The sequence below is a fragment of the Pelophylax lessonae genome (assembly GCF_965119305.1).
Source record: "Pelophylax lessonae genome assembly, chromosome: 7".
In the NCBI taxonomy this organism is placed as follows: Eukaryota; Metazoa; Chordata; class Amphibia; order Anura; family Ranidae; genus Pelophylax; species Pelophylax lessonae.
The window spans coordinates 101,226,407-101,239,452 of NC_138774.1; the positions used below are offsets into that span (position 1 = coordinate 101,226,407).

The 13,046-nt window shown below is 43.8% G+C and overlaps 1 protein-coding gene across 1 annotated transcript in view; it reads left to right on the forward strand.

The window, feature by feature from the left end:
- Positions 1 to 13,046, forward strand: part of LOC309559727 (leucine-rich repeat and fibronectin type III domain-containing protein 1-like protein) — a 947,847-nt gene that overhangs the window by 259,606 nt on the left and 675,195 nt on the right.

The following is a 13,046-nucleotide window of genomic DNA, read 5'->3' on the forward strand; positions in this document are numbered from 1 at the left end:
ATATCAAATGCAGCTCAACAGCAGGCAAATGCGGATTTTCAGCGGAGCTTTGCAGCTCAACAAAAGGCTCATCAAGAGAGCATTGCAGGCTGGAAACAGGGACTCCAGCAGCAAATGGAGGCCATCGGTATGGAGGAAACCGAGCATGTGTGCAGGGCTGAGCTGGCTGCCGTACAACGGAAAGTGGAAGAAAAGGAACAACCCCTGGGGGTACAGTTACAGTGGGAAGAAACCACTGCTCTTCTTTTTTCCGAGTTGAAAAACCCTAGAAAGCCTATAATGGAGAAAGATACCATCCTCATGGAAAAGGAAATTGAAATTCAGACTTTGCAGAAGCAAAGTATGTGTGAAAGGTTGGAGTTGCCTAATCAGCTGGAAAAAAGTCTTCAGTGTTTGGAAGGTACAAAAATAGACCTGCAGGGGGCACAGGAACAGAATGTTGCTCTGAAAACGACATTGTCTCTCAGCGACAAAGAGAAAAGTGAAAGAGAGGCTAAATTACTGAGTACTGTGTATGAGCTCGCTACTTTGAGCAATGTGGCAGATGAATTGCGTACGGACTGTGAAAGTTGGAAAGGGGAAGCCCAACGTGTCCAGCAGCAGTTAAAGGAGAAAAAAGCCTGTGTGGCAGAATTACATTCTTATTCCCAGATGCTAGCCAGTGAGGTAATGGCTCTTATGCAGGGAAAAGGAGATTCGGAACACAAGAGAAAAAAAGTAGAGGCACAGCTGCAGGAATCGCAAGTCAAGGTGTCAGAAGTTGACCGAGTGTGTGCTAAGCTGTCAGAGAAGGCAAACCAACTGCAGGTTGAGCTGGACAATGTTACAAATCAGCTTTCTCAAGCAGACAGCAAATCTAGAGAAATTGCCAAGGATTTTTCTATCTTGGAATCGCAGCTGCAGGACACGCAGGAACTCTTACAAGAAGAGAGGTGTCAAAGGCTGAGTTTTAGCACAAAGCTCAAACAAATGCAAGATGAGAAAAATGGCTTCCTGGAACAATTAAAAGAGGAGGAGGAAGCAAAGAAAAACCTGTCAGAGCAAGTCGCAACCTTGCAAGCTCAGATAGGAGATATGAAAAAACGCATGGAAGAAAGCGTTGCGTCATTAGAAAATGTTGAAAATGTGAAAAAGTTTGATCAGATGCTTGGTGAGGAGAAGACTGTGTCTGCAAAATATGCAGAAGAACGCGACCGCGGAGAAGCGGAGGCGCATGATAAAGAGAGCAAAGCCCTGTTCTTGGCTCGCTCCTTGGAGGAAGCTCTAGAGTGTAAGGCTGAACTAGAAAGAGTTAACAAACAGCTGTGTACAGAGATGGAAGATTTGGTCAGCTCCAAGGATGATGTGGAGAAAAGCGTTCAGGAGCTAGAAAAGTCTAAGCGAGCCTTAGAACAGCAAGTAGAAGAGTTGAAGACTCAGTTGGAAGAACTTGAAGAGGAATTACAGGCGACAAAGGATCTTTCCCAAAGACGGGATAGTGTGCCTGATGCAGTTTTTAAAAGGAACAGTGTCTTGGGGTCTGTACTGAATGAGCATCAGAAATTTGATGACATGTTGCTTGAATCACCCCTCTGGAATAAACAGTTCCTTCAAAAACTTCAAGCATTGGAAAATGTATCATTAGAGCTTCAGCAAACAAAGGAGCTGGGTAAGAAATGTGATGATTTCTCAGTTCAAGCTGAAAACCTAGTGGAGAAAACTAAAGCAAGTGATATAAAGCTGAGAGAAAAAAGCAAACGCCACCTAGTGGAGAAAACTAAGGCTGTTGGTGAAAACGTGAAGCAAATGAATAAGTGCCTTTCAGGGAATATTTCCAAAATGGAACTGGTGAAAGATAGGTGGCAGAAGTTTGATCGTGATCTTGAGATACATTCCATGTGGAGTTCAGATAAAGAAAAGGAACCAGATGACCTTGAGCGGTCAAATAGTTCAGCAGAAAGTGCATTGAAGAAACCTGTAATATACTGTGTTGTTGCCTTTGACCCCTATGTTGGTGGAAGGAAAGTTGATGATGTTCTGGTTGGCTACTTCTGTGAAGAGTTGGGCAAGAAATATAAACTGGATATCAAATCAAATAGTAGGCCTTTACTGCGACTCGCTCAGGAGGGCGAAAAGTTTAAGAAGTTGATGAGTGCAAATGCTTCAGATCTGCCTCTGAATATAAAATGTTTGGTGAATGATATTGATGTCTCTGGAAAAAGGAACAGGGGTCACTTTGAAGAAATGGGTGACAGCCTGGTGTCGCAAATGAAAAATCCTCTGCACAGCATCTTAGAGCAAGCCAAGCTCAAGAAGGAAGATCATTCCCTTTTTATAACAAAGAGTCAATGATTGTGAACAGCTGTATGGAGAGGCAATTCAAGTCACGTCAAGAGTCCCTGTCCAGATTGGGAGAGTTCTTGGGAATACATGCGGACTCTCTAGGGGTCCTTCAAACCTTAAAGGAAACAGTAGTAGGAACAGTCAGCGTGGATAAAGACAAAACGGGTCCACCAGAAAAAGTACAGATATTACTTGGAACAAAGCTAAGTGAAGCAGAGGTTCTCAAAGTTTTGTGGACATCATTTGTTGATTGCAGAGAAAGGCGACTCAAGACTGGTGAAGACATTAAGAATAGCACAATTGAGTTGCCTATGGATCACGGTCCCCCATGGCGGATAGGACAAACTTGTATGCAGGACAAACTTGAGAAGGAGCTAAATGATGCCAAAAATGCAGTTGAGGAATATGTATATGAGAAATCTGTCAATGAAGATGACAGAAACAGTTTCATCCTGAAGCTTGAGGATACAGAGAATTGGCTATATGAAGATGGAGAGGATCAGCCAAAACAAGTGTATGTGGACAAGCTGACGGACTTGGAGAGAGAGCCACCCCTGTAGGCGTTAAAACAGAGGTTGGCAGTTGTAAATTCATGTCGGCATGGAGGACAGTGGCTGATGGAGAGAGCAGAGTGGATTGCTCAGAAGGATGTATCTCTGGCAGCTGAAGCAGACAAAGAAGTGAATGGACTGAACATTACTTGGGAAGATACTGAGAGGCTTATCAGTGAGAGTCAAGAGCAGTGCCAGACACATGCGTGCCTGGAAAACTGTGTCCCAACCCCAGGCTTGAGACAAGGGGGGGGGATATGTGACAGGACGTCAAGTAAATGTGAGAGGAAGTCAGCTAAATCTGTGAGTGTTGTCACAGATCAGAGATACAATTCACCAATTACTATAGGGTGTCGGCTGCGGAAGCCAGCAGGAAGGTCTAAAGACGTTGAACAGACTTCAGCTGTTCGGAATGAGGAAGTTAAAGGCTTCTATAATTTGTCCAAAGGAAGTCTCAGGATTGCTGCCTCCGGAAGCTGTCTCCTGAAGCCGTGTGGGCTGGGAGAAGGAGGACAGTCAGACGTGTGCCTCCCGACAAGCTGTGTGAGCATGGGAGAAGACCCCCTGAAGTGATGTGCGCTAAGGAGGGTAACCAGTTGTGAAGACTTCTCAAAGGTGAGAAAACTAACTATTTCTATGTGGAAGAAATAAAGGAATGTTTGCCATGTGAAGACACAAGCAAAGAGACATTCTCATTTTGAAGAGTAAAGGGACCTGGTAAATGAACATGTGCTGTGTGAAGAGATAAAACATGGACTGTTGAGTATCCGCTGTAGGATAAGAAAGTCTGCCCAACAGTAGGTTGGAGACAGACTCTTAGGTAGGTTCCAGTGTGAGAAGGTAGCCGCCCACAGAGGCAAGGATTTATTTTGTCTTTTATTTTATTTTGAATGTTTTTGCTGCATGCAGTCTGGTGAAGAAAACACCATTAATAAACCAAACTGTTGTTTGCAAGCACTTTTGGGCTATCTCTCTGGGAAAACGCACCCCCCAAGGGGTCATCTACGCCTACCACCGAGCTAATCCCTTACACAACATACTGTCTAATATAGTATGAAGACATATGCAGGACCCTATGCTGGGAATACATACTTGCAATTGGATGGAGCCAAATTGAATGAACTGCCACTGTGATCCTGAGGTCACAGAACGATAAAAACGCAAACTCGTCAGCAAAAAGGTGACGTGCGGGAGCCTGAGTGGAACACAAGCTGGCTTTCACCGCTCTCCACTCACGGGCACCTTTTTGCTGACGAGTTTGCATTTTTATATGCACTGCACATCGTTTACTAATATTAAAGGAATTTTTTAACGGGACTATACTATCTGGAGCTTTTATTCTTTTACCCTGATCGGACCCTGAGGACCTAGTTCAACCAGGAGAGGGACCCCGGATCTTTGTGGTACTACAAAGCCCAGTAGTATCCTTCCTAGCCCTGGCGGCCATTAAGCGCATACAGGTCTTAATGCCGTATGGTATTTAAGACCCACTACGTCTGGTGAGTGCAATCTCCTATTATTTCCTCACGGTGAGACCATAAGTACCAGCATTGGATTACTGGAGGATTCAGCCCAGAGCACCTGCACTTTCCTTATTTGACACCCAAGATCTATTTATTTATTCAATTTCACCCTAGTCACTAAATGAACTTTTATCTGGACTATTACTATTTGCACATTTGCAACTGCACTTGAAGCACCATTAATGTCCTTTATTTATTTGATTATAATTTATGTCATTTATTTGCACTTGAAGCACTATTAATGTCCTTTTTTTGTGACAGTATTTATTTGATCATATTTTATGTTATTTATGCCATTTGACTGCCATCCATCCATTCACGTCAATATTTATATGGTATTTCTTCACACCATTTAACTTATTTAATAGCACCTAGCACTTTATTGTTAAGCCTACTTTTCCTCAACTTGGGACACTGATAGGCCACTGTCCACCCCTGGTCCAGCCCCAGCAAGCGCTATAACTGGCCCCATCCCCCCTGGGGTCTTATTCCTACATACTTATTATTCCTTATAGCAGCTGCATTCCTCCCCTTTTACCCCTTCACCCACCCCTTGGAATATCCTAGGCGCGAGGGATATACATACCATTTATTTGGAGTATACATACTTTCTCGAAAATAAACTTACGCTTTAAAATGAAGCCCAAACCTGGGTTAAAGAGCTTTGTAGGGCTAATGTTAGAAAGTTGCCCAGTCATTTTCTGTTGTCACCAGGAAAGGAAGTGAAGGGGAAATCACTTTAAGGCAGGGGTGGGGAACCTATGTCCCGGGGGCCGTATGCGGCCCTCGAAGTCATTTGGTCCGGCCCCTCATGCAGCTGAGTCTGTGTCTCTCAGCTGATCTGTCAGAATAGAGCCAATGCTTCCTGTATAGTTCCGGCTCCGTTCTGACAGTCTGAGTGAGTCACAGGCAGAGTGATATCAAATGCACTCTGGCTGTGACCAATACAGGAAACATCACTTCTTCCTCCAGCGCGGCACCGCTGCTAGCCAGCATTTCCCGCCAGCAGCACACACAGCAGTACCAGCCAGAGCCAGCAGTACCAGCCAGAGCCAGTAGTACCCACAGCAGTACCAGCCAGAGCCAGCAGTACCCACAGCAGTACCAGCCAGAGCCAGCAGTACCCACAACAGTACCAGCCAGCAGTACCCACAGCAGTACCTGCCTGAGCCAGCAGTACCAGCCAGCAGTACCCACAGCACAGTACCAGCCAGCAGTACCAGCCTGAGCCAGCAGTACCCAAGGCAGTACCTACAGCACAGTACCAGCCTGAATCAGCAATACTCACAGCAGTACCAGCCTGAGCCATCAGTACCCACAGCACAGTACAAGCCAGCAGTACCAGCCTGAGCCAGCAGTACCAGCCAGCAGTTCCCACAGCACAGTACAAGCCAGCAGTACCAGCTTGAGCCAGCAGTACCCACAGCAGTACCAGCCAGCTGTACCCACCAGCAGTACCAGCCAGCTATACCCACCAGCAGTACCCGCCAGCAGTTCTTTTCAAAACTTACCACCACAAAGTCGACTGCTCTCCAGACTGACTGACGCAAACCTGGAAAATCAGTTGCAAGTAGCAACATCATCAATACCAGCTAACATCACATACCTCACCAAAGAGAAGCAGTTGCAGCTTTCACATTAAGGGTGAGTTAATTAAATTTTTGACCAAATATAACAGGCACATTTTTAAGTTGATAATTTTGTACGGCCCCCAAATGATTTTATAAATACCCAAATGGCCCTTGGCAGAAAAAAGGTTCCCCACCCCTGCTTTAAGGGGACAGAGACACCAGTAAACACACTTTGCAAAGGATTAAAACCTCCTGACTGTTTTTAGAAGAGTGTGTCTTCTAATTCCTATCCCAGAGACTAGAGTCATGGGAAGTTAGGGGAAATGAACCCAATGGGGACAAAAACAGAGATAAAGCTTTGAAAAAGTGTGAGTGAATGAGGAATTCCTATTGAGCACTGCTGGACAGCTCTGGGGGTGAATTAAAGATTCAACTTCAGCCGTTCCTTAGTGTAATGAGTATGATGTTTCTCTCACTTAAGGTCTTGTGGTTATTGAGTTACCTCCACTTTAAAATTGAATTACACATGCAGAAGAGTTCTGGTGGATCAGGACTTTGTTAATAACATTTTTGATTCTCGCATATAAATGTGACATAACTAGTGAGGAAGAAATCTGGACACATTTACACCAGTGCACTGCAGTAACACACATTAGGCGTGTTGGTGTACTACTGTGCCATTTATTTTAAGTGGCACCCCAACACACCAGCATTGCATTGCACTGTAGTACACTGCCCCGTGTTGGAGTGCATGAATGAATAAATTTTAGACACTGCACATTAATGTGTGACATTACACACATTGTCTAGACCACCCTTGTGTGAATGGACCCTCGAAGAAAAAGTCCATTCACTTATTTTTCTACATTTTTCCATGTAGATCTGTTGAATCTGATTACAGTCATAGTTTTCATGTACCAAGACCATCATGGTTCCTAAACAGCACAGTTCATTGCAGAATGGATTGATGTTCCTATATATGTTCAGTAGAATCTAAAATATTGCAATTGGGTGATTCACTTGACTTGTAAATCAATTGCTGATCACTAAGCATAACCCAGTGCACCACAGGCAATGAGAACATACTCCCATTTTAGATGTGCTTGTTCTTACCTCAGATACAATTTGCAGCTTAAGACTGAGAGATAAGTTGACACTTTGTCCCTCTGAATATGCCTGGTCGGTCTGACAGGCATCATATAAGATTTTCAACATATGCTCATTGACCCAAAACGCCATAGTCCTACACCGCTTCAGGATGTGAATTTTTATAACCTAAGAGAATCAAGACAGCTTTGTAATGTCATTGACCTTCCTATGGGCTTCTTGTTACTTCCAGGAGACTTTTGAGATCACTCTTTGCATTCAGGCAATACACTGAACAGAGGAAGGACAGGAGCACTGCTCAGTGTGTTGTTGATAGAGCAATTGTAGAAGAAAGTGGCCTAGTGGTAATGACCTTAGGAAATCTTATGTTACAATACCCATAATCCTACTGTTACTATTAGAAGGAGGGCTGACTTTGTAACACATTGCCTCCTATATCCTGAATTGTGCAAAATAAGTTTTGGTTTTAGATATGCTTAGCCCCCGTTCACATAGAGGCGACCTGTGAGGCGACCTGGTCGCCTCACAGGTTGCCTTCCATAGGGAAGCTGCGGACCCATTCTAATAGGAGCGACACAAGTCGCTCCGACTTAGAAAAAGGGTCCGGAGCTTCTTTGGGGCGACCAGGAGGCGACCGCCATAGACTTCAATGTTATGAAGTCCGTATCGGCCGCTGCGAGGACGCAGGGCGCTGCTCGCACCGCGACCTCGGAGGTCGCCACCCAAAGTCGGATCGCCCCTATGTGAACGGGGGCTAAAGGTTCTGTTTAAAAATACATGTAAGGCTCTTTAAATGTACACGTAAGTCATACCAAGTCCCAACTTTTCAACTTGTGAAAGGCGGACACATTGGGGCTACATTGATTGTATTGTTCTGAGCATGACATCTTTACATCTTTGGGAGAATAAAAAAGCCTGATATTTGTGGAAGGGAAAATTGCATGGAATCGGTGTCTGTGGGAGAAAGTATACTATATTACCAAAAGTATTGGGACACCTGCCTTTACACGCACATGCAGTTTGCAGCTATAAGAGCTTCAATTCTTCTAGGAAGGCTGTCCACAAGGTGTAGGAGTGTGTCTATGGGAATGTTTGACCATTCTTTCAGAAACGCATTTGTCAGGCACTAATGTTGGAGAGAAGGCCTGGCTCACAGTCTGCGCTCTAAATCATCCCAAAGGTGTTCTATCGGGTTGAGGTCAGGACTCTTGCTTTGTGCACTGGTCCAAATCCTTTGGTGGAGGGGGGGGGGACGGGATTATGATGTGGTATTGCTTTCCAGGGGTTGGGCTTGGCCCCTTAGTTGCAGAGAAGGTAACTCTTTAGGCATTTGCAAGGCATTTTGGACAATTTCATGCTCCCAACTTTGTGGGAAAAGTTTTGAGATGTCCCCTTCCTATTCTAACATGACTGCATACCAGTGCACAAACAAGGTCCATAATGGATGAGCGAGTTTGGGGTGGAGGAAATTGACTGCCCTGACCGCATACCTGATAGAACATTTTTGGGATGAATTCGAGTGGAGACTGCGAGCCAGGCCTTCTCGTCAACATCAGTGCCTAACCTCACAAATGCGCTTATGGAAGAATGGTTAAACATTCCCATAGACACACTCCTAAACCTTGTGGACAACCTTCCCAGAAGAATTGAAGCTGATATAGCTGCAAAGGGTGAATCACCTCAATATTGAGCCCTATGGACTAAGACTGTGATGCCATTAAAGTTCATGTGCGTGTAAAGGCAGGCGCCCCCATACTTTTGGTAATGTAGTGTATGACCGGATGTTGGTGATCATAGCGGGCCACGGGGGGGAAAAAACAGAAAAAAAATCACCGGTGAGGGAAGAAAAAGAGCACTGTTATCAGTGGAGGCTCAAGGGGTACATGGGAGGTCAGTGGGAGACAGAGGGCTAAACTGGAGGTCAGGGGAGGGGGGGCAGAAGGATACCATGGAGGTTAATGTGCACTAGCAGCACAGACCCCTTCCATATCCATCTGGTTGAGAAAGGTTACTGAAATCAATGAGCTGGAGGACTTGGTGGCCATGGAGAGGGGCCTTTGTGAAAAACAGCACTTTAACAGAATTTTAAATATAAGTAACAAATTAACCATTATAAATACCAAATATACATAACAAATAACCAGCAACAGACTGAATGTATGCTGGAGTCTCAAGGCCCTTGTAGACAACCAAGATATACCTATGACCCATAAAGTAGGCCTCCAGCCACACCCCACTGACTCAGAGACAGGGTACTCAATTACTGCTATAAAGGTACTAAACTAGGGGAAGCCATATCCAGGATGGTTTCCAACCTATTGACCTTCACTACTGCATAACTTCCAGGACCTTGAACCCTGCTAGCCACCATGACAGATCCCCAATCATCTGGGAAACTCACCCACGTTAGGACAAAAACACCACTAAGTACAGGGGAGGGAGGATGGGAAAATTCCCTGATGTCTGCCATCTTCCGACTGAAACTTTCCTGGGACTGTCCTGCCTACAACCACCTGCGGACCCCACCCTTCTCCACTTAACCATTTAGGTCAGTACCCCTCCTTCCTGCATCCTTCAACCTTTACAAACTCCCCACCCCTGTCCACCACTCCCCTTTTAACCCAGTCATGCTGTCCCTCTGTCTATTCCTTCTGGAATTTTCCTCCGGGCCACACTTGAGTGTTGCAGTTTAGATCATAGCGAGATTTCCAATCCATGATGTGGTTACATATACTGTACCTTTATCATAATGTTGCCTAATGGGTACTCCCCCCCCCCCCCCCCCTTATTTTTTGCCCAGGTGTAAATTAAAAAGGATACATGAAATCAAAGCGGTGATTTGACATAACACTTCAAACACATAAATGCGCTGTAATGCATGTTTAGTTTCCATAGAGACGCTGGATTGTTTAAAGTCCCTGGTGTGTGAAGGGGTTTTGTGTGCGTTTATGAGATGAGAGATGACTGATCCTTGTCATCAGCACAGCAGCATGTACCAAGGTACATATCTGTGTACAATGAGCTGGTCTGAGCCACATTAAACTGCTGGTAACTATTGTCTGACATTGAACAAGTAGCAGAATATATGTGTTACTGATAGACGAGATACCCCTAGTTTTTTTTTTTTTTTTTTATACCCTATAGCAAATTGGAGTTCTACACAACAACATTGGCTTTTTTGAATACATAAAGCTAAAAAAGAATATGATTAACTAATCCTAAACCCGAGCTGAAGAAAGTGGCTAATAAAGCCAGTGCTATGTCTTATCTAAAAATTCAGCACAAGTCACCTTACGTTTAGCTTTAGATAAAAAAACTACATGCAAACTTTAATATTTATCTTAACCACTTTACCACCGGAGGATTTTGCTGTCTTACGTCTAGGGCCACTTTTTGCGATTCGGCACTGTGTGAATTTAACTGACAATTGCGCGGTCATGCAACGCCGTACCCAAACGAAATGTACGTCCTTTTTTTTCCCACAAACAGAGCTTTCTTTTGGTGGTATTTGATCACCTGTGCGATTTTTACTTTTTGCGCTATAAACAAAAAAGAGTGACAGTTTTGAAAAAATAATATTTTTCACATTTTTTATATGAAATCCCCCCCCCCCCCCCCCCCCCAAAATGTAAAAATCGAATTTTTTTATTTTAGGCCAATTTTGTTTTCTGCTACATATTTTTGGTAAAAAAAATTGCAATAAGCGTATTTTGATTGGTTTGTGCAAAAGTTATTGCGTTTACTAACTAAGGGAAAGATTTCTGTCATTTGTGGTGGGTTTTTTTAACGAGTAATGGCGGCAATCTGCAATTTTTTTTTTTGCGGGACTGCGACATTGCGGCGGACAGAGCGGACCCTTGACTGACATTTGTGGGGTACCAGTGACATTACTAGAGTAATCAGTGCTATACATATGCACTGTTACTGTAAAAATGACACTGGCAGGGAAGGGGTTAATTTTTATTGGTGATCAAGGGGTTAATGTATGCCTGGTGCTTACTAACGTGTGTGGGGGGAGGTGACTGAGTGACACAGGGACAGATCGCAGGTTCAGCTATGCTGAACCCTGCAATCTGACCCTGTCTGTCACTTAGAAGATCCGCCGCCCACAAGGGGAGGTGTCCAGCGACGTAGGTCTACGTCGTTGGACGATAACTAACCACTTTGCCGCAGTACAGTCAACGTGACTGGTCGGCAAGTGGTTAAAGTGTCACTAAACCCACATCATAAAAACTATCGAATTATGCTGTATTACATGCTGTTCATACTCACTCGGTCACTATTAGATTTGTTTTCTATATTCTGCAAAAAACCTGGTTGATGCTGCTGCTCTCTATCTCCACCTTCTGTTCATGTTCCCAATTCAGCTAGGGATTTTCCAGCTGTGGCACATGCTCAGTTTTCAGTGAGTTTTTATGCTGAGCATGTCCTCCCTATCGTATCTGATCAGACTATGTGACTATAGAGTCACACATTTGGGCGTATACACAGTGGTAAATGACAGCCCACTCCCTCCCTCCTCCTCCATGCCCACTAACCAGCTAAACACAATGGGTGTGGGATATTACATGTAGATTAATGAAGGCTTCACCTCCCTCTTATTCTAAGACACAGGCTGGAGGAATGTAACAAAGCCTGTGACTGGCAGAAACCTGCATGTTCTTGACACAAAATATTATAACTTTAATTTCAAATATATATGTATTACAATTCAAGCCATTTATTGATATAAATGATTTTTTACTCTGTATTCCAAAGGCTGTTTTTTGAACATGTGACCAGCACCATAGGACTAGAAGATCCTCCTGCTTATGTTTCCCTGCAGACAGGTTGGGAAAGAGCTGGGTCATGTCACAGCTGTATATCGATTAGGAAAAAGGTACTTTAGAATTTTTTTAAAATTATTTACAGTGCCATCATCCACAAAAAAATAGAGTATGTAAAGGCAAATCTTTTTTGAAGTGGGGATTAGGGATAAAAGTTACTGGGCATGCTAGAAGGGAAGCACTAAAAGCAGGACTTATAATGGCCAGACTCAGTTTTATTCAGACTCTTTTGTCATAAATTCCAACCAAATCCAAATGTCATTAAGCAGCTATCCTAGAAGTGGTAGCCAAAGGTCGGCTCATTGCTCGATAAAGGACAAGGTGTATAAGAAGGAAGACCAGAGCTCCAGATGCTGGTTAAACCAGCTTAACCACCATCTGGGGTGGTCACCGGACCAATTACTACATAGGGATCTCTCTAAATATATCAGCGCAATACAGTACACACTTAGTTCAATAGTATCAAGCCCAGATGAAGGGGGAGCCCTTTGAATTAGCGCAACTCTTGGATTTTTAATGACAGACCAATAACATTTCCTTCTTGCACACTCCCTGTTTCTGTACGTGTCCCATTGCTGGTACTTCTCTAGATTTGTAGAAGAATCATCTAAGTTTTAGATAGCTTCAAACGAATGCAGCTAGACCTTTGCCATTTTTAATTTTTTCTCTGATGTTTTGATAACTGGAAGAGCAGTGCTTGAAGATCCTGATTTTCATATGTGCTTGTGAGGACCCTATCTTTCAACTATTTGTTTTCAGCTGATTTAGAGGCAGTCTGTTGATCAGTGGCCATTTTCAGCACTGTGCTACTTTGTTTGGTTTAGTAAAAAAGCTGAAATAATTGTAATAGACCGATTGTAAGAATTACAGACAGCAGTAGGCTGAGCACCAAAATCACTGCAGGTTTTGGAGTCCAAACCAACATCGCTGGCCACTTCTGTGATAAGATAATTCCCATTTTTTCTTTGAAGTGGAGATTCTCTTTAAAGTTCACCTGTGCCCATATTAAAGTAGCTACACTAAAGATTGAAATGTAAGCGACCCTAATTACAGGCTCATACCCTCACACACCCAGATGAGCCAGCCATTACACTCTCTTAGACATCGTGAAGAAGATTACTGGCCTGCGTCTTATGCCTCTCACAA